Below are 21,078 nucleotides of genomic sequence, written 5' to 3' on the forward strand. Positions count from 1 at the left end.
GTATGATTATGAAAACAAGTATGACCTCGACGACCCCTTAAAAGGTCCTGGAAACCCCCAGGAGTCCCCGTACTACACTTAGAGAACTGCGGGTATAAAGTATAAAAGAAAGGAGAAGTAATGAGGTCTGCCGCTGTCAGAGACTTTACAGAAAGGCAGGACTTCCACTAGAAAAATTAGACAGGGGGAGAGGGGAAGAGCGGGCTCAAAGACCACGTTGATTTTCACGGAAAAGATTAACACTTAAAAGTGAACTGGATAAAAACTAGATGCTAGCTGAAAAGGGAAACTATATCCAAACACTAGTATACATGGGATATATAAAATAAATCCAGCTTTTCAAAGAAATTCCAGCTTGAAGGATTATCGCAAAGCGGACCAATCCAGGGAACCACCATCGGGGTCATGAAATAGGGCAATGCCAGCACCCCGGAAAGTGCCCTTCATGCCCCTTCTCAGTTATGAATCCCTTCTTCTCCCCCCAAAATAATCACTTCCCTTGTTCCTGACGCCCCTTTAAAATTTTATTTAAGCAAAATTGTACGGTCTGGATTCTGCTATGTCTAGCATCTTCTACTCAACATGAAGTCTGTGAGATTATAACTGCTGTTGCATGCAGCTTCCATTATTTCATTTCTACCACTGAATAAGGTACGAACGCACCACAACTTCCATAATCATTCCACTGCTGATGAACACTTGGGCTATATCTAACTGGGGCTATTACAAATAATGCTACTGTGCACACCAGCACACACGCATCCTGGCACAGTGGTGCACGCGCAGCTGTTGAGCGTACATGCAGAAGACCAATTCTGGTTCATAAGGTATCTTCGACTTCAGCACAAGCCCCACCAGTTCTTCGCCACGTCTGTCCCGATGTACACTCCCTGTGAGGATTGCGTTTCAGCTGCTCCACATTCTCCACACTACAGGCCGCCGGTCTTTTCGGTTTTAGCCGACCTGAAGACTGCGGTGCTATCTTATTACTATTTAATCCGCACTGCCTGATTACTGAGTTCAAGCTTCTTTTCGTATCTTCATTGGCTATTTGTACATCTTCTTCAAAAGTGCAAGTTCAAGTCTCTTACCCATTTATCTATTAGATTATCTGGCTTTCTTATTGATTTCGGCCAGTTCTTTAAATTTTCTAGGTAGGAGACATGTCAGTTCACATGTGATTCAAACATTCTTTCCCAGCCTATGGGTTACTTTTATAATCTTAATGGTATATTTTAATAAACAAAAATGCTTAATATTAACTTAGTTCAACTTAGCATCTATTCACTTATAGTCTGTGTCCTGTTTAAGAAAGGTTCTCCTACTCTCAGGCCATGAGGCTTTTCTATATTATTTTTTACCTTTCACCTTTAGACCTATAGTCTATCTGGAATTGATTTTTGCGTATGATGTAAGGTAGGGGTCACATGTAATTTATGGATATCCATCTTAACAATCGCACACCAATTATCAAAAAGACCATCCTTTCCAGACTGTTTTGCACTTAACATAATCAAACATCTATATGTGTGTGAGCCTGCTTCAGGGCTTTCTACTCAGTTTCATTAATCATGTTTGCCTACACTTATACATGTTAATACCACACTGCTTAAATACTGTAGCTTTATAATAATTCTTCATATTGGATAAGGCCAGATATTTGTCATTCTTCAAGAGTGTCTTGATACTCTTGGCCCTGTATTTTTCCATATAAATTTTAGAAACAGTCAATTTCCACTGCCTCCCACCAAATTTTTCAGGCTATGGTCTAGGGTTGGACAGAGTCTATGTACTGATTTAGAGAGAACCGACATCACCATAATATTAAGTCTTTCATTTCATGAACATGATATAGTCTCCCTTTATTTACCTTTTCCTTAAATTCTCGAAATATTTTATAGTTTCCTACACAAAGTTATTATAAATTTCTTGCTAGTTCTATTCCTACATATTGGGATCTTTGTAATTTCATTTTCCAATTGCTATAGAGAATTCAGCAACCATGCTAAACACACTTCTAAAGTCCAATGACTTCGGATGTTTCTATATACACAATAGTACTACTTACATATATTGAATTGTTTTCTTTTCTTCTAATTCTTAAACCTTTACTTCTCTTATCTTACTGCAATGGCTAGAACCTAGAACCTAGCATAATGGTGAATGAATAACAAGCATCCTTATTTCATTCCCAATTTCAGAAGATAAGCATTTCATCATTTAACACCATTAATATATTTGCTGTCCTTGCAGATACTCTTCCTAAGATTATTCTTTCCTAGTTTGCTTAAGAGTTTTTCATCATAAACAGATGTTAAATTTGAGTGTTTTCTGCATCTAATGATGATGGTATAGTTCTTCTCCTTCATTAATATGGTGAGATATATTTGATTTTGAATATTAAACCCACCTTGCATTCTAGAATAAATGCAAAATGCTCATATTATACCCTTTAATACTGAAAGATCTAATTGTCATTTTTAAGAATTTTTGAAAGTATGTTCATGAATGACACTACCCTGTTAAGTTTTTTTCTTGTAATATCCTTGACAACATTTGATATTAAGATTATGTTTTCCTAGCAAGACTTCGAGGCTTAGAAGACTTTGGCCACCTGATTTCAAATCTCACCTATACATCCTCCCTCCAAAACATCCAAGCAGAGCAAAAAAATCTACACATGACCCATGCCTCCACACATTAATAGGAGGCAGAATATAATTGCCTTCAAATAACCTCAAAGTAGAGAAATAAACTGCATTCCAACAGAGCTTCCACCATACAGCGTGGCAAGCCTATGGGTGGAGAGAAGAGGGCTGGGGAAATTAAATGTTCTGTAAAATAGAGTAGAGACATGTGGAAGATGTTAAATGACCCCCAACCCTCTGAAAAAAAAAAAAAGTGCTGAGTCACTGAACACAGATCAAGACTTAGTTCACAGAACTGGCTGGCTACAAGAAAGAGGCTTGAAAGTGATCAGAACCAGAAGTTGCAGCCTTGGAGAAGCAATGCTTGTGAGGGAGGGTCATTATCTAGAGAGAGTGGCACTTATTGGAGACATGGCAGAAAAGGGAAAGAAAGAAATAAAAGAAAAATTAAGGAACTGCAGAAATGAAAGAAAAGTAAGACAAGTCATCCACCCATCAAAACCAACATCATTCAAAAGGAACTTCGGGGAATAAACAACTGGAAAGAATGCTCTCCAGCCAAAAAACCTACTCACAAAATAAACAGGGATTCAAAAAAATAAAGCCCATACCTACACAAAACTGCTATAGGAAAACAAAATGTAAATCAAAGCATTTCACTAATAGAACTTCTCCCCCCACCAAAACAGCCATGAAATCAAAGAAATCTGTAACACAACACTCAAAACTGAACTGAATATCCTCCAACAAGCACATACGAATCTAATATAGAAACTGAGAACAGAAATGGTGTGAAAAAGAAGTGAAACAAAAGCAAACTGAACTTACTTAGAAAAGAAATTTTTAAAAGTCATATTACAAGAGATTGAATTAAAAGGTGCCAAAAGGAGAATAAATTCAAATGAAAATTTAATGAAAGGCATTGAGAAAAAACGAGAAACCCACCAAAAGAAAAAGATAAAGAAATGAGTATGCAGAAAGGAAGTGAATGAAACAAAAAACAGGCAAAGAAAGTCAAACATCATGTAACTGAAGATACACATATTCCAAGGTACATAGACTCCAGACTCTGGGAAAAGATACTTAACATACTGAAAGAGAATATTTAAAACAATAATCCAAGACAATTTTCTGGAAATAAAAAAAGACTTGAAGCTACACACTGAAAGAGCCAACTGGGGAAAACTGACCAAGAACAAGAAACTCTAAAATGTACCCTAATAAACTAGAAGACTTTAAGATACAAAAGATACAAAAAAGATAACTTACAATATCAGAAAGTCAGATGTACACAAAAGGAGCAAATCATTTTTAAGAAACTTAAGGGAAAAGAGCAAAAACAAGGTTTTTATATCCAGCCAAGCTGTCCTTTAACTATCAAGGCCTTGAAAAATACTCGAACACGGGGCGCCTGGGTGGCTCAGTTGGTTAAGCGACTGCCTTCGGCTCAGGTCATGATCCTGGAGTCCCGCGATCGAGTCCCGCATCAGACTCCCTGCTCAGCGGGGAGTCTGCTTCTCCCTCTGATCCTCCCTCTCTCATGCTCTCTGTCTCCCATTCTCTCTCTCAGATAAATAAATAAAAAATCTTTAAAAAAAAAAAAAAGAAAAATACTCGAACAAGCAAGAACTCACAAAATACTTAGACATGCACCCATCCTGATCACCCTTCTCAACTCAGGATCATCATCTGAATCACAGACACTCCAGAAGGACTTGAGAGACTATTTTCTCAGTTCTTGCAAAGTTACACAACTAATGCACTTCTAGATGCACAGGAAAGAAGTCAATCTGTTACATTCAATGGATGCATTATGGCTTGAACTCCATCTAATAAACAAGACAGTTAAGTTAGACAGGGGCTGGAGGCAAAGGTGGTGATAAACAAGTGACACATTAGAAGCTTGAACACACAACATCTTGACTTTGTGGCTTTCAAGACCCTGGCCTTATGGGTTCCAACACCCAGGGCTGATGGACCATGAGCTGCAGGTGCAGAATATGTGCTCTCCTCTTCCACCTCTGCATGAGGGTAAACCTAGAGCTTCATTATAATGTATTTACATTGTGGTTTCAACTCCCCAGGGGGGAAGATGGCCATGACAGTTCTAGCAAGAACCCTGTAGGGCCAAAAACTCCCCCTCCTAGCCAGTCGGAGGAGTCCCTTAGATGATTGGAAACAACCTCAGATGATTGGAACAACCCCTTAGATGATTGGAAACAACCCCTTAGATGATTGGAAACAACCATCCTCACTATGACCCGTAACCTATGCAAACATGAAAAAAACACCAACCCCACTGCAGTTGCCACTTCTGAGCCTGCCCACTCTCCCATCTTGAGAGTATGCTATCCTTAATAAACTGCTTTGTGCTTGCTACTTTCCTTCTGACTGTCTTTATTCAAGTATGAGTGCAGATCCTCATGGTAAATCTCACAAAGCAGACTCTCCCACGGGTAACAAAATGACTGAAGAAATTTACACAAAAGGACTGATGAAGAAGTGAACAGTTTACGTATTCAACTGCAGAACTAAAACTAAAAACAAGACTGGGGTCATGGGCAGAAGAATGGTATATAAACCTATGTTATGACAAAGCAGAAAATTGCAACTGAAATAATAGGAAGATAAAAGAGAAAAAAAAAAAGAAAAAATCACTATTATATAGGTAACAGGTGAGAATCAAAAGATGCCATTTAAAGGTGACATAGAAGATAGTAAAAGGACAGATTAAAAAGTAGGAAGGGGATTAAAGGTACTACAAATGTATATATCTGAGAAATAACCACTAGAACAAAACTTAATCCTTTCTAGATATGAAAAGCTTTTTTTATTAAACTCAAGGAAAATACACCTAATAATGAGTGAACACAGTATGATACAGACCATAATTATATCATAGATAATAACAGAATTAAAAACAAATATATCAGGTATAACAATAAATGTGAATGAGCTTAACTTGCCTACTTAAAAAATCTTCAAACTTGCTTAGAGAGCAAAGGCCAACTCTATGCTGTACATATGAGAAGACATTTAAAATGCAATGATTCAAAAAGGCTAAAAATAAAGGGACGCACAAAAACTTAGCAGGCAAATGGAAGCAATTAGGTTGCAATCATACCAGACAAAATAAAATTTAAGACAAAAAGTATTCAAATGGAGGGCGCCTGGGTGGCTCAGTCGTTAAGCGTCTGCCTTCGGCTCAGGTCATGATCCCAGGGTTCTGGGATCGAGTCCCACATCGGGCTCCCTGCTCGGCAAGAAGCCTGCTTCTCCCTCTCCCGCTCCCCCTGCTTGTGTTCCTGCTCTCGCTATCTCTCTCTCTGTCAAATAAATAAATAAAATCTTTAAAAAAAAAAAAAAATTCAAATGGATAAATGCTAAAAGCTATTATTTCACAATGAAAAAAATGCTATTAACATCTGTAAAAGAAATAACAGAAACTATAACCAATCCAAGAAGAAAGAAACAGAAACTCTCTATAAATAAGAGACAGACACCACTCAGTACACAAAACAGGTCAAGGGAAGAAAAATAAGTAAGGACTAAAAGTAAATGATCGTGGGGCACCTAGGTGGCTCAGTTGGTTAAGCATCTGCTTTTGGCTCAGGTCATGATCCCAGGGTCCTGGGATTGAGCCCCACTTCCGGCTCCCTGCTCAGCGGGGAGTCTGCTTCTCCCTCTGCCTCTGCCCCTCCCCCACTTGTGTGTGTGTGTGCGCGTGCGCTCTCTCTCTCAAATAAAAAAATAAAATCTTTTTTAAAAAAGTACAGAGAGTAGTCAAATTCATAGATAGAAAGGAGAATGGCGGCTGCCAGGAGGTGGGGGAAGGGAAGAATGCTGAGTATTCAGTTGGTCCAGAATTTTGGTATAGGGAGATGAAAATACATAATTACCTCCAAAAAGGCTGAAGAAGCTCTTGACAAAATTCAACACCCATTCCTAATTTTGAAAAAATGTCTCTTGAATAAATAGGAATGGAGGAATACTCCTTAACATGACTTTACTGAGAGAGAGAGCGAGAGAATGAGTACAAGAGAGCAGGATGACCAACATCCTACTGGGTCAAAACCAGAGGCAGTCCACTAAGGCCGACAACCAAGCAAGGATGACCACTACCTCTTCTACAATTTAACACTGTTCTGGAGGCATTCACCAATACAGTCAGACAAGAGGAAACAAAAGACACAAACAATGGAAAAGGAGAAATAAAATTCTCTACTAGCTGATGACATGACAGTAAACCTGGAAAACCAAAAAAATTAATGGTGAAAATAACTCAAGAAAGAGAATTCAGCAAGGCAGGAGAATATAAAATTAACAAACCAAAAAAAACAATAGCCTTCATATACACAAATAATAACTGGTTAGAATGTGTAATGGAAGAGAAAACCCCATTTAAAACAGCAACAGAAAAAAACACAAACTTAACAAGAAATGTTCAAAATGTATATGAAGAAATCTACAGATTCACACATTCCTAAAAGGCACACAAAGTGAGACTTCAGGATTCACCATTCTTGGTTGAGACATCACAACTTTATCAGGTTGTCAGTTCTCCCTAAATTAATTTATAAATATAATGCAATTCCAACAAAAATTACTCAGAAGCTTCTTTATGGAGCTACACAAGTTGACACTCAGTTAACACCAAATAGGAGGAGCTATCGAAGGAGAACTAGCCCCACCAAATATAAGAACAAAGCTCCATGATTAAAACTGTGGTGGTAGCACCTGAATAGGCAGACAGACCAAAGAAATGTTACAGAAAACCCAAAAATAGACCCAACCTACATATAGAAATCTAATATATAACAATGGTGGCACCTCAAATGACTTGAGCAAAGATGGATTTCATAAATGATGGGACAACTGCACAGCCATTTGGAAGAAGATAAAATTAAAGCCATTCCTAATATCACATACCAGAATAAACTCCAACTACAGCAGAAATCTAAATGTAAAAAATGAAAGCTACCCAAGTTCTTAAAGAAATCATTGGTGTAAGGAAAGGTTTTCTGACCTTGATTTAAAATCCATGCCCAAAAGTTCTATGTGATTTTTCAACCACCCAGGGGTCAGCACCCCTTACCCCCATGTTAAGGGTCAACTGTACTTCCTCTGGGTTTAGTCTGCTGTTCTTTTCTTAAATTCTTGAGATGCATACACGGATCACTGACTTTTTTTCAGTCTTTCCTCTTTCCTAATACACATTTACAGCTATAAACTTCCCTCTAAGTACAACTTTAGCTGCACCCCACAAATTTTGATATGCAGTATTTTTATATTAATTCTGATAATTCTATTCTGTCAATATTTTAAAATTCCCATTGTAATTAATATATCTTCTATGATTCATGGATTATTTAGAAACAATTTTACTTTTTGTTGTTGATTTTAGTTTAACTTAGAGAATACTTTCTGTTTGACTCCAATCCTTTGAAATATCCTGAAACTTGCTTTTGTCCCACAAGCTGACAGCCTGGGTGAATGTCCACACACACTGGTAAATAGTGTGTATTCTGCAGTTGTTAGGGGCAATATCTAGCCATGCAAGGCAAGTTTATTAAATGTGCTTTTCAAACCTTCTACATCCTTATTAAGTTTGTTCACTCTGATACAAGGGTAGTGTAAAAAGAAATAACTCCCTCTATGACTGTGAATGTGTCTCTTTCATCTCCCTATTTCTGTTAAAGCCTGTATTATAATCACTAAAATTCTCTTCAGATGATCTAGACACTCTACAAAAGAGAATAGAAAGGTGAATAACCTTCTCGGCACCAGTAAAAATGGCTATTATTCAAAATGGGTTCATACCGCCTATCTCAAAAATAAAAATCATCGTTATAGACATCCTCCAAGGTTTCACTGGGTCAGATCTAATAACTCCAGACAGCAGATCAATTTGTTTAATTACTCAGAGGTATATTTTGCAACTAATGCATGCTGCTGGGCTCCTGGGAAGGGTTAGCAATGCTCCACAATACATTCCATAGATAAATTACTATGACTTTTCTACAATTTTTCTGGACCAATTTTGGTCCTGCTCTCTGACACAGATGGCAAAGATCACCCCTGCCCCTTCAGCACCCACTGCATTGTATCCCATTGAGGCCCAAGGCAATCTTAGATCACTCTCCCACAGTGCTCCAGACAGCAATTGTTCCAATCGGAAACCCACTGCCACCTCTGCTTGATGGCAGAATTCTGGCGATCTGTCTGTGCAGTCCTTCCAAGAATCTCAGAGCTAGGGTACAGAATGGGCACCTATTCCAATCAGTCTTCATCAGTGTCCTCCTATTTTCTTGGGAGGTCGGGGTGTCATCTCCCACTTGGATCAAGCAGCCCTCCTATGAAATTCTGGGGCACCTTTTGCTTTCCCATCTATAGCGGTACACCACGGTGATCTTTTTACATGTTTTTCTCAGCTGTTACACTATCAGCCTCTCAAGGAAAGGAACCATTTGATTCATCTTGATATCCTCAGCATCTAACAATGCCTAGCAGGCAGGCACACTCCACCTCATCACACCTCTGTCAACTGTCACCTGATACCTTCCCTGACCACACTATGACAAATGGCAGTCCCTGATACCATCTCCTCTTGCTTCTTTATTTTCTCTACAGCCTGTATCACTACATATATTTATGTTGTTTACTTATTAGCCTTTTTCCCCCACACTAGAATGTGATCTCTGTAAGAAAGGGCAGAACCTCACCCTCTAGAACAGGGGTTGGGATTTTTTGCTCTAAAGAGATGGTGAATATTTTGTACTTTGCAGTTTAGACAGTCCCTGTCGCAACTACTCAGCAAGAAAGCAGCCACAGACAATACATAAACGAGTTGCCAAGCCTGTGCTCCAATAAAGTTTTCTTTACAAAATCAGGCAAAAGGCCAGGTTTGACCCAAAGGCTACTGTTTACCAACCCCTGCTCTAGAACAAACTTCGCATGCAGTACATTGACTTTGAATTAATCAATCATTTCTCCATTCTTGGTCTCTAAGGCTACCTTTAATTGACAACATAAAATACCAGCATTCCAACCTCATCAGAAAAGATAACTCCAAACCAACTTCTATAAACCTTTTATCAAAAAATCTATTTAAAGCTAATAATATTCCTGAATAGCTACTTTGACAGATATGCAATGTGTTCATTCTTACCACTAGAAAGTACATAAACCATGTTAGTTTGACCATCTGCAGAAATGTTTTAATTAAGTTGTGTTTTAACTTCATTTTAAATCAGAAAAGAATCAGCCTCATAAAAACCATGTTCTAGGGGTGCCTGGGTGGCTCAGTCAGTTAAGTGTCCAACTCTTTTTTTTTTTTTTTTAAGATTTTATTTATTTATTTGAAAGGGAGAGTGAATGAGAGAGAGGGAAAGAGCACGAGCAGGGGGAGGAGAGGCAGACTCGCCCGCCGTTGAGCAAGGAGCACGACATGGGACTCGATCCTAGGACCTTGGGATCATGACCCGAGCCCAAAGCAGTTGCTTAACCAAATGAGCCACCCAGGCGCACCAGGTGTCCAACTCTTGATCTCAGCTCAGGTCTTGATCTCAGGGTCGTGAGTTCAAGCCCTGCGATGGGCCCCGTGCTAGGCATGGAGCCTACTTAAAACAAAAAACAAAAAATAAAAACCACGTTCTCTGTGCTGCACATCACTCACTACAGCTTTCAGTGTAACCAATACAAAACCCCAGATGTGAGTTCAGGGAACATATTAAGGAAAGGAAACTGGTATGTTTTCTATGATGACGAAACTACAGCATAGAGCTGAGGATGTTTCCCCTTTTTTTGGCCATCAGGATGGGCCATCAGGGCACTCAACCAAGTTCTAGTCTGCAGACTGGTTACATCACCAGTATCTACGTCTTCTCTTCTCAGGGGTTCAGAGCCAGCCTACGTTTGAGTACAGCCAGTGGGATGAGAAGTGATGTGTGCTGGCCAATAAAACCTCCCACAGGACTTGGCTCTCTCCCTACCCACCTGCTGAACTCAGCAGGAGGAAGTTCCCACTTTCTACTGGAGGCTGAGTCACAAGTGGAAAAAGCTTGACTACCACAATGGCCCTGTGGAAGACCACCCCATGAGGACCCCAACACTAAGCTTCACATGGATGAGCAACAGATGTTTTTGTGTGCTGAGTCACTGAAACCTTGCATGAGTAAAGCACTTAGCTCTCTATAACTAAAACACTGACCTGGGAGGCTGGAACCTTGTTCAAAGAATAGGTTTTACTGTTTTCATTCATGATCTTCATAAGGCTTTAATTCTCATTACTTATATTCAGCTTCATTATTATGCGTATTTCTTGTTAGCTAATTCAAATCTTTATGTAATGGGGGACAAGGGACAAGCCTCCACTGTTTGTGTTCAGTAAAACAGTAAGCATCTCAAACAACAAAAATCTCAATAAACATATTTGGATAAACATATATTTGGATAAATATAAACATTCAAACAAAACCCTATTTGTAACTTTCACTTACACAGTTGAATAAACTGTATCAGGGTCCAGAAAGAAAGAATACTGGGTAAATACTAAAATGCAGGGCAATATATTTTGTCTCAAATGGAATCTGACAATCATTAGAAACCAAATAGCCTAAGAAATGAAACCACACATTTCTAAACTCCTATCTAGGAAGAATAAGTAACCATAAATGTAACTTAAAAGAAAAATTGTTCTAACCCCTGTAAATACCTAATCCCTATATAATTCTATCAAGTGATGCTATGAGGCTTTGTTTTTTCTGCATTTTTGAATAGTATGGAAAAAACTAGACATGTCAGAAATGGAAGAACTTTTTAGTCTATGTAATGTAAAAGACAAACAGTGTACGAGCTATGAAAATTTTAACTATAACTCAGGTATGAATTTCATTATCATTGACAAGCCTTGCAATCATTCAATATTATAATGCCAGCTTTTAAAAAGGAGTAATATTTTGGGGAGCCTGGGTGGTTCAGTCAGTTAAATGTCCTTCTCTTGATCTCAGCTCAGATCTTGATCTCAGGGCTGTGAGTTCAAGCCCCTGCGCTGGGCTCCATGCTGGGCACAGAGCCTACTTTAAAAAAAAAAGGGGGGGGGGGAGTAATGTTTTAATAATCTTCCTCCCTGAGATATCTCAAAGGACAATTCACATTTTAGTAAAGCCTTTGGAAACAATGTTGTTTGCAGTGTGTAATTAAAATCTGAAGACAGGTGATTGGGGAATTTACGGGTTTCTGGGCATTTCTGGTTTTTAAATCGAAAACCAGGATAATTAACTCTAAAAGATGTACAGAGCAGGACATAAGTACTATGGAAAACCAAGAACCAAGATAGGTTTTAAATTCTATAGGTTTGCTTATAAACAAAATCTGTTTTTCTCTTTCTATTGAAAATGGGCATATATCCTATACTGAAAAACTACCATCTTTCCCCCCAAAATTAATACCTTACTTTTGAAGAAAGGGAAGGCACTTCTGTTTGTTCCTCCTCATTGTAAGCTGTGAAAAGCCTCTCTCGGAATGTCAGAATGATACAGATATAACATAAGCTGCTCCCTCTCTTTCTTGCCACTCTTCAGGTTAATGTCATCCCTCTCCTGGACTAGAGACTTCACCCCCTAAGTGTTTGGACACTGTTCCTTCCATGTACCACAGGGAGCAATTTAAATCCATGAACCTCTCCATAAATGTTCATTCTAAACAGCATAGAATATGGCCCCGCCAAGAGTTACAAAGTCAATTCAGAGCTGAACTGTGCCTAGTAATAATTCTAACACAGGACTCCATTACAAAATGGGGAGGGGGGGTGTCATGTACCTATTTTGAGGGGCTGAAAACAAAAGTGTGACATTAGTAGGGCAAAATGACTCAGCCCTGGTTTTTAAAATTACATAGTAGTGACAGTGTTCTGCTTATTCTATGATCCCGAATCAAAACACAGGACACGTTCAGGCAATGAAAAAATATTTGTTGAGTATCTACTATGTGCAAAGAATACACCATTTCTTCCATTTAGCTGATAAAATATGGCCACATGGATTCTTAGTTCAGTCAATCACATCCATACTTTTATATTGCAATATAATTTCACTGAACTGCTCGTGTGCACGAAATGGATAACAGCACTCAATGAGAGGAGCCAGATGAGCTAAAATGGAACCGCAGCAGCATGGTAATAAAATCTTCAGCATGCACTGGAGCACAACTTTAAAAATCCAATACGGCTTTCAATCACTAATAAAAGGAAGTACTCAAGGACCAGAGATCACAAAGGCTATGGGAAAATGGCCAGTTGGAGCGAAGGAGGCACTGAGTGTTATCACTGGCCAACTACGGTTATGACCCAAACAACAGTGTGCACATGACCACAATGTTTAAGAGGTTACTTAACAAAGCTGGAACACATCTACTAAGTGCTGGCTGTACACAAGGCACCATGCTGTCTGGTGCCTGCCCACAGGGAGTTTCTAGTTAGCAAGACAATTTACCTCTGCTTTCCCTCTCTAAGTTTTGAGAACAGGAGCTTGGTCCTATCAACGCTGTTATCACCAGTAACTAGAATGATCCGTAGTAGGCATTCAAACATGTGTGGACCGACTGCAAAGAACCATAAGGCAAAAACTAAAAGAAAAATATTAAAATAAATAAAACTCTGAAAAAGTGCAAGAATATACAATACAGCAGAAGACATCTTTAGATCAATTTCAAGACCATTGCTCCGAGAGGTCGGAGGGCACCTTAAGAACAGGCCCAAGGGAAAATTCTATAAGTAGAAAGTCTCTGAGAAATGATCCCATATACTGAGCTCAGAGCTGAGGTCCAGAAGCTCCTAGTAGACCTGAAAGAGGAGAAATTACTCTGGGATATTCAAGATGTTTAAGTTTAAAAAAAAAAAAAAAGTCAACAGACGAAAGGAGCTAACCTTGAAGAGAAGAGAAAAGAAGAGAAGAGAAGAGGCGAGGCACAGATTCAGGGAGAAGAAACAAAGCAGGGTGGCTCCAAAGATTAAGGGCGAAATCTGAGTATGGAAAAATTATCCTAATCTAAGGACATCTGCTAAGATGGGATAAGCTTTTGCGCAAAACAAACAAAACTGACTTTGAGGTAAGCAGCAGAACACTGACAGTAGAAAGCGGCCACTCAGAAAGGAAAACAGGACAGCACAGTCACAGACAATACGACTTTCAGGGGACACCAGGACCTGGCAAAAGGCACGGCCTTGCCCAGAGCACCCCACCCTGAGAAGGACCCATGAGTCCTAAGAAAAGCACGTCTTAAGAAGAAGAAAAAAAAAGCATTCTTTTAAAAAAAAAGTTAATAAAATAAAGTCACTGTTAAAAAAAAAAAAATTCACCCTGTACCAGATGTCCCTCTCTAGTGAATGCCCTTCTTTCCTCCTCATACCAAGTTTTAGAAAGCACTGCACACCCTGATTGGCTTCCCCGCCTGAGTGCCATTCACTCCTTAGTCCATAGAAGTAAGCCTCCTGTTATGAAAACCAGTAATTAGATCCTAGGGCTAAATCCAATGGGAAAATTTGGAACCACTATCTGGATCTCTGGCTAGCTAGCACCCCTCCCTCTTGGTTCCTTAACATGCTCAAATACTTCCATTCAAAAAAAAAAAAAAAGAAGTACCCCCCCCCACCCCTTTACCCAGCCTCCTGGAGCCACCCTTCACCACCACCACCCTTCTTAAGAGTTGTCTACACACACTGGCACCGCTTCCTGACTCCCACTAGTAAACCCTCTGGCCATCCCGCTCATGTCCCCATCACTGCATCTCCACTGCCACCACCTATATTACTAGTAACTTCCTGGCTGTTAGCATCCCTCTTTGTTGATGTTCTCTTGGACCATGGCTTCTAAGACACCATTCATGCCCCCCCCACACACACACACAACTGTCCTCCTCAGTCTCAGTGTGGGAGCCTATTCTCTCCTGCTAATCTTTTGAACACAGAATCTCCTCAGATCACATTCCACACCACTCCTTTTCTCACTCTGTACATGCTTCTTGAATAACTTCGTCCACTCCAACAGCCTCCATTAACAAATACAGGCAAAGGCAGAGGTTCCAGAACTTCTCTGTTCACTGCACCCTTAGTGTCTCAGGCCAAAAGAAATGCCTGAGTAACTGAATCACTGGATAAGTTCAAATACCTTAAGTATTTTTTGCCCTAACAACTTATTACCCATTTTTTAAAAGCACACTTCAACTGAGAGAAAATGAGTATCTTTATGTCATTATTAAATAAAGCACAAGTACAATTTCTCAAACGTTGGAGTTGGACTGGATATCACCTCATTCATTTCCTGTTCCACACTGATTTTCACATGGAACGCAACCACTGAACACCTCGCCCTACAAACATATCATTAAAAGGAAGGCAGCACACGGACAGTAGAAACTGCTGACTACTTGAAGCTAGTATTTCCCACAGGGTTGGACAGATGTTATGTACTGCTGAGCTTCCTTCTCCAATTCAATATCCTGCAGTCTCCCTGTGAGTTCACTACATCACGTCAGCACACAATTTGGGAACTACGGTGCTAAGGACCCTTGGATGGCTGTCTCCAGTCCAGACATCCCCCGACAGCCAGATCCCTAGTGTAGTCAACTAAACACTGTGTCCCACAGCCACCGGAAACTTAACAAGGCCAACCGCACCTGCCTTTTTATTCTCCAAATGGCTGCAGCTCCCTAAGAAAGGCACCATCATCCACCCAACTGGCCAGCTAGGACTCGGCACGGCCCTGAACTCCTCCCTCTCCTAACTCCCCCAACGCACATACAACCCCCAGCCAACAACCAAGTCCCAGCAAACCCACCTCTTCGACTTTCTCACCTTCCACCCTTGCTCCCTTCCATCCATTCTCCAAAGAGCAAATCTGATCACGCCCTTTTGCTTCAGAATTCTGCAACGGTTTCCTTTTGCCCATAGGGGAGTCCAAACTCCTTACAACAAGAATCACAAGACCCTCGATGGCTCGGCCCCTAGTCACTTCTCCTGTCTCGTTTCTTCCTGCTTCCCCGCCCTTCTGCATGTGGCCGCGCCACCATACGTTTTCAGTTGTTCCAATGCACCATCTCTCTGACAGCCTTTATCGAGCCTCTCCTCGACCCCGACTCTGACCAATTCCTTCTCTCGTATTTCTCTGGGAGGCTTTTCTCATCTCTCTGAATAGTCCCTAAGCTTGGGTTTGCAGTGTTCCTGTGAGCTCCTCTAGCTGACCCCTTTCAGAGCACATACCGGTACACTGCACTGTAAACCGATGGTTAAAACTGTCTGAGAACCCAGCTGAACAAGCACTGAAAGAGGCATCTGCCTTGTTTATCTTTGTATCCCCAGCACATACGATAAACTCTGAAGTACAGTGAATGAATAAAGCAAGCGAATGAACGGACTAGGTCATTCATGTGATGCTTCACATCCTTCTCTGCTTACTAACTCCATCACAGCACTGATTGCACTGTGCTGAAATTGTCTGTCTCGGCAGACTATCAACATCTCGAGAGCTTTTATCTCTTATTTCTGCAATCCCAGTATCAAAATAGTACAGGTACTTAGCAAGCATCCACTAAACTGCTTCTGAAGAAAAAATTCTGGAAGGCCACACCCCACCGTATTAGGTGTGGTTACCTCTGGAGAAAGAAACAGGACAGGGCACCAATAAGAGGAGAAAAAAAGAACTGAGACTTGTTACTCCATGTATCTCCATAGTGATACTCCATTTATTTTACAATATGCCTTATTTAGGTATGACTGGTAGACAGTATTCCTGCAGTACCAGCATAAATGTATCCTGTGTAAAGAACCAGCCCTGAAGAACACAGGGACCGCAAGCAGCATTTGGCTCCAAATGCCCAAGTGCAGGTCCCAAGAAAACTTGATCTTAAAGAGGAAAACCGGCTTCTAAGAAAAAAGGACTGAGAAGGTGAGCATCTAAGTCTGTACAGTAGTGTGGAGGCAGTCCAAGAAAATATAAGAAATGACAATAGCATATAAGTGGAAAATATAATCTGTGATTATTCTTCAGAGAAAGTGCTGGGAACTCTAAAAGGAGACAACTTGTACTGGCCGGCTAGTACATACAATTCTTTTAATACTTATAATAAGCAACCGTTTTAATGGAAACATTCCAAAAACCAAAAGGTGACTTGCCACATGCAGGTTACTCTGGGAAGTGTAAAGTAGATCTACAAAGACACGCTGAGAATAGACAAGAGACTACAGCGTTGGCATGACCACTTAGCAAAGTGCGTTCCACCTTTATTTTCAGAATTTTTAAAAATAGGTAGCACATCATTGACTATTAGGTCATAAATTTTAAGGAAACAGATAAAACAATGCCATAAAGCAACTTCATGTCAGCAACTGGAAGAAGCAAGAACAATTTTTATATGTAGATAGTTCCAGAACAAGCTTCTTTTCACTGTTTGAAGACAACAGGGAATACAGGTCAGACTGTAAATATATAAAGTCAAACCTCCCAACCTAGTGAGCTTTAAACATCCAAAAGGACACAACTTTAGTGAATACAAATTAAGATCTTCAAAAATGAAGAAAAATGAGCACTATGCAGACGCTATTAGAAAGGAGACCAGACACAGTAAGAACTGCCTATGGGAAAGGTCAAACCCCCCTTTCCTTTGTTTAACCTCTCAAGTAGATAAAAGAACTAGCTTTCAAGAATCACTGCATTGTTTCACTGCTAGAAAAGGAAAGTTGAGTAAAGCATATACAAAAAAGAAGCAACCGAGGTTCAACAGAATTTGCCCTAGAGGCAAAAGAAAAATAAGTCAATTACAACACTTTGAACTTAAGTTTTGATAGAGACGGAGACATTTTAAGTTTTAGACAAACCTAATTTTTAAAATGAAAAGTATTTCAAATGCTTAGCCCCTCCCCTCATAAGACGTGGACTCTGAATCTTAAAAATTTTATGCCCCAGCATGCGTTTGATTTGGACAGTCACAAAGCAAAAACGGACCTTTCAATTTTCGGTGTTTTAAAAACTCAAAAATTATTGCTGGTAAAGTGCGAATTTAAAACTGATCCCCAAATGAGAAAGAATTCCTAATACGCCCAATAGCGGCTAAGAAAATGAGATGCTCCCATTCATTCGTATAAGCCCATCGCTCAGCTTCTTAATAATTAAGAACTCTACTCTCCGCCACGGAACTATCCCTTGCAGAGAGGCTAAACCAAGAAGAAATCGCCATTGCCTGTAAGTACCACAGACGGAGAGGGGAAGGTTTTCCACTCGCTGGAGCTCCCGCGCGGAGGAGGGCTAGAGGCCAGGCGCCGCGGCCCCCGCCCGCCGCGCAGGGAAAGTCTCCCGGGGGATGATCCATGCGGGTGAAGCGGCTCCCCGGCGCGCAGCCTTCTCCCCTCGCCCTGCAGCGCGCCCCTCGCCGGCTGCACGACCCCCTGTCCTGAGCTCGGGGAGCCGAGCCTGGCTGCGGAGGCTGGGAGCCCCGCGGGCCCGCAGCCCCGGGGGAGGGGGGCACCCGGCGCAGAGGCGTGGGGAGGGCGAAGCCGTGGAGAGGGCCCGACCCGGGGCGGCGGGCATGCGGGGACTGGGCCACATGCGGACAGGGCGCGCGGAACCGAGGGATGTGAAAGTCCCGGACGCGGAGCAGCCCTGGGCACCGTCCGTGGGACGCGAGTGGAGGCCCGGGCGCTACCTGCGGCCGGGATGGCGGGCGCCTGCCCCGCAGCCCGGGGAGCGCGCGCCGGGCAGCACCGGGGCCGAGGGCCGGAGGACGGCGCGGGCGAGAGCGGCCGCGGGGCCGCGCCGCGACGGCGGGAAGCCCCAGCCGGCCCGGGAGGCGGCGCGGAGGATGCGGCTGGGCTGCAGGGCAAGGCGCGGGGCGGCGCCGCGGCCCGCAGTGGGCCCCGCTGCCCGCCCGAGCGCGCCCGGCGCGATGCAGCAACTTCACTTGGCTACGGGGCTGCGGGGGCCCGGCCCGCGCCCGCCCCTCCCCCGGGGCAGCCTCTCGGCCCGGAGCCAAGCAGTGAAGGGGCCAGGACCGAAGAGTCCGGCCGGCCGCAGCCCGCACTCACCGGTCCCCGATTCCGCCGCCGGCGCCGGGGCTGCGCTCCGAGCTCCATGGTCCCGCCGAGCCGCGGTCGCCTGGCGCCCCCGCCCCGCACCACACCGCACGCAGCGGCGCCAGCGACGCCGCCTCCGGCCCGGCCACGGCCGCGGCCACGCCCCCTCTCGGCTGGGGGCCTGGCCGGAGCAGGAGGGGGGCTCAGCGCCGGCTCCACCAACCAGAGGCTTCTCACCAAGCCGCTTCGCCAGGATTGGCGAGCGCCTCAGCCAATGGGGAAACGGAAGAAGCGCGGAGCGTCGGCGCCGAGGGGCGGGGGATTGCGGAGGAGGTGGCTCTCACGATCGGTCCTCCGCCCCCGAATCCGGATGAGGCTTTGGCCCGAGTGCCTGTAGAGTGGAGAGGTGGGGATACTTTGGGCCGAGTTTATCGTTAAGGGGCCCTTCCATCACCTTTGCTGACGATGTACCCACTGCAGTACCCTAACCTTACCTGGGTTTTGAGGGCCCCTGCAAAAACGTCCATCTACCTGTAGGTAGTCAGAGGTCCTGCCAGGTTAAGGGTTCGGGCAACCTTGAGAGGATCATAGCCATCATCATCTGTTGGTTTATGCCCTTCTCAAATCCGTTAGCATTCTGCCTATTCTCATATCCAGTCTCCCTCCACCCCACATGTGAGAAAATTCACAATGCCTATAAACATGACATAACACTGAAACTAAGCCCCGTGGCAATCAAACCCAGCCAGGTGGTACTTGATGACTCACGCGTAAACTTAAGAATGGAAGAGGGAAGGGAAGGGAAAGGAGAGGGAAGGGAATGGAAAGGGAAGGGAGAGAAGAAAAGAAAGAAAAGCCAAGTATGTTCTCCTAGGTCGTGAAGGAAAGGAGTTTAAAAACATTAGATAGAAATGTTATCTATATTTTGGTTTGCGTGCCTTTATTCTTTTTGATTTACAAGTAAGATCACTATATTGAAAAACTTCAGAAAAAAAAGTTCAAATCCCAATGAAGAGTCCAGGAAAAACTAATACAGGTTGTCTCGCTCTTGTCTGTACAGACGTGTGATAACTGTCCACATCTGTTACATCTAGTTACAGCAACTACAAGCTAGGAAAAATGAATAGCAGTTGCTAACAATATTAGCAATGTTTGCAACACCAGAAATGCAGAAGAAAAATCACCCGGCCCCTCTTGTGTTAATCTATTAACCTACCTTACTTCCAAAGGAAGGATTTCAAAAGCTCTATTTTAAGGTAACATATACTTAGTTTCCATTTCATGTCAACATGAAATATACTGGCAATTAATAAGGTAAATAGAATTTTAGTGAATTATTACAGTGTTCTGTATATGAAATATTGATACTAGAGTGATAAATTTCCTCTGAATTCAAAGCTGAATTGGTATACAAATTAAAATGACTTTCCTTCATTTCATTTTGTCTTCACTTACCCAGGCAATAGCTTCCATGTCTATATTTAGATCATTGATTTAAAGCTCAAAAATATGAAACTGTAGGATACACAAAGTGTGTTTTCAGAGTTGCTAATCACATTTCCCTTGCTCCTCTCCTCCTCAGTGAGCCCACCTTATGTGAACTGCAGCTACACTTAGTTTACATCCACTATTAGCCCTTAATCTTACTGTCCTGAAGTGTTCACGATTGATTCAAATAGGTCAGTCTTATCTCTAATTAGATGCTAAGTTCCATGAGGGTAAGGTCCTTATTTTATGCTCTTGCTTCCTCTCCCCATAATGTCTAATGCAGTGCTGAACATGTAAGTATAACTCCATCCTTAGCATTGTGTCTATAATATACAGAAATTTCGTCAAATGTAGTACTTCTGTGAACCAGTCCTTTAAATAAAAAATGCTCAGAATAGTCTTGTTAGGGAGATAGCGTCTCACACTTAACATTGCTTAAAAAATATCAGGGAGTGAATTGGTTGCCTGTAACAGAAACTTGACTAAATTCTTACCAAATAAAGGGTGCTTCTCATCACTTAACAGGAAGTCTAGAGACAGCCCTGGGCTTCTGCAACTTCTCCAAGGTGTCATTGTACCTCAGATTCCTTCTATCCATTGGCTCTACTGTCCTTGTCTAGTGACTTTGCCTCCTCACAAGATGATTGCTCCCCTTCTGGGCACTGTATCACATTCTGGAAAATGTCAGGGGTATGGGTGAAGGGCAAAAGATCAAAGAGGTGCATGCCCACTGAGTCTTCCTTTTTAACAATTTGTCTGGGAAGCCCAAACCAGCACTTATTGGCCACACTGTGTCACACTGACCATTTCCCCACCCCCGGCCCCCGACCTCCACTCAATGCAAAGGAGTCTGAAACACTAAGTATTTAAGGCCAGGGACCT

At 42.2% G+C, this 21,078-nt stretch overlaps 1 protein-coding gene across 4 annotated transcripts in view; it reads right to left on the reverse strand.

The window, feature by feature from the left end:
• The window catches only part of WASF3 (WASP family member 3), a 128,912-nt gene extending 110,043 nt beyond the window's left edge, over positions 1–18,869 (reverse strand). For all 4 annotated transcript variants that reach the window (XM_036116970.2, XM_036116972.2, XM_036116971.2 and 1 more), the window contains exon 1: positions 18,721–18,869. The gene's annotated coding sequence lies outside the window, so the exon portion shown is untranslated. The remainder of the gene's footprint in view (positions 1–18,720) is intronic.
• Positions 18,870–21,078: the final 2,209 nt, after the last annotated feature.

This window comes from Halichoerus grypus, chromosome 4 (genome assembly GCF_964656455.1).
Source record: "Halichoerus grypus chromosome 4, mHalGry1.hap1.1, whole genome shotgun sequence".
Taxonomy (NCBI): Eukaryota; Metazoa; Chordata; class Mammalia; order Carnivora; family Phocidae; genus Halichoerus; species Halichoerus grypus.